Raw genomic sequence first — 1,811 nt, 5'->3', positions numbered from 1 at the left:
AGAGAGAGAGAGAGAGAGAGAGAGAGAGAGAGAGAGAGAGAGAGAAGTAGACACACACAGAGAGAAACAGAGATAGAGAGAAACAGAAGAGAGAGACCAAGGGAGACAAACAGAATTCTCTATTTTTTCCAATCCAAACAATGCAAAACAAAATTAGATATGACTGGGTTTTTTTCAAGGTGAGAAATTGTATTATGCCCCCTATAATAGTTCCTGAATGATGGACTATGATATAACAGCTTAGAGGTGTGCCTTTCATAAGTGTGAGCTGTACTGGGGCAGGCAGGATGCTCAGTGGGTGAAAGTGCTTGCCATGAAAGCCTGGTGACTGGAGTTGAATTCCCCAGAACCTACAACTCAAGTAAAGGTAGAAGAAAAAAAAAATGACTCCACAAATTTGTCCTCTAACTTCCATATATGTGCCATGTCATGTGTGCCCTTCCCCAACACACACACACACACACACACACACACAATTACAGAAACAATGATACTGAGAACAAATAAGCAAAAAGCCCTCCATGTATTCAGGCTGGGACACTGCAGAGGTCCTAGTAAGGAAGTTAATGAGGTCTTACGTTAGTCCAAGCCTGTGTGGGTTCTGATCACAGACTTCATAGATTTTCATAATTTGTGAAAATACATTATTTTTCTTCGTTTGGGTGATGAACCTCAAAGTGACTTGTGGGAATTTGAAACCATCAGGCAGTGCATCAGTTGACCTACACGACAATGAGCTTGCCCACCCTGCTCTTCCCTGGTGTCACAAGTGCCTCCAGTGGAGGAACACTGTGACTTGTGACCAGGCTTATAGACTTAGAGTTCTTGATTTTCTGGGATGTCTCAGTGGTGCTGGGCAAAGTGGCATCACAGGCCTGAAGGCAGACTGACTACTGCAGAGTTCCAGACAAGCATCAAAATCAACCATCCTCAACCTGTGGGTCTCCATTCCTGTGAGAGTCAACTGACCCTTTCACAGGGATCACCAAAGACCAAGGGAAAACACAGATATTATATTATGACTCATACCAGTAACCAAATTACAGTTGTAAAGTACCAAATAATAATATTTTTGTGGTGGTGGTAGTGTGGTCACCACATGAGGAGCTGTATTGAAGGGTCACAGTGTTAGGAAGGTTAGGAACCATTGATCTAGATTGTTTCCACAGACTTATAGAGAACATTTCGCAAAACATCCCACATTGACCAAGTGTAGTTTGAACTCTCTTGGATACCAGGACAGTTTTAACTCTATCTGGCTGGAGTCCCTTTGACAGTTATGTGAACCCATTTCCTATTGTTTTCTTTTCTCTGAAAATAAAAACAAGTAATTTACAGCATAAAACTGCCAATCTGGCCCCTAAAACTAAAATTTAATATGTTCACTTGAAGACAGTTCAAAAGATAATAATGACATGTGTTCATGATGTGAAGTCAAAGAAATTTTACCCAAATGAGAGAAAGTAGGCTGAGGGAGACCACGTAATTTACTATGTGAGTTTGTAGTAGATGGTAAGACATTCATTCCCTTGTTCTCTCCAATCCAAGAGGGAACAGAAAGATACTAAAACTGCCACATAAAGGACTTAACTTAGAACATTTGATTTCACATGGTTTTTAACCTCGTGACAACATACATGTTTTTACTATGACGCAGTGTGGCAGGATTTTCCCTGTCCAATTACATTAAAATATTAGTGCAGCAGGAGGCCTGTGATTGGACAGGGAGAAGGGAGGTGGAGCTAAGAGTTGCAGAGACAGAGAGTGACTAGGGAGAGAGAGAGAGAGAGAGAGAGAGAGAGAGAGAGAGA

General features: G+C 41.5%; 1 protein-coding gene across 1 annotated transcript in view; it reads right to left on the bottom strand.

Annotated features, from left to right (window-relative positions):
• Lama4 (laminin subunit alpha 4) overlaps window positions 1–1,811 on the bottom strand; it is a 145,339-nt gene that overhangs the window by 107,855 nt on the left and 35,673 nt on the right. The window lies entirely within an intron of this gene.

Source organism: Mus pahari, chromosome 9 (assembly GCF_900095145.1).
Source record: "Mus pahari chromosome 9, PAHARI_EIJ_v1.1, whole genome shotgun sequence".
NCBI lineage: Eukaryota > Metazoa > Chordata > Mammalia > Rodentia > Muridae > Mus > Mus pahari.
Note: the sequence above shows the minus strand (reverse complement) of the source record. Positions and strands in the feature narration are given on the sequence as shown.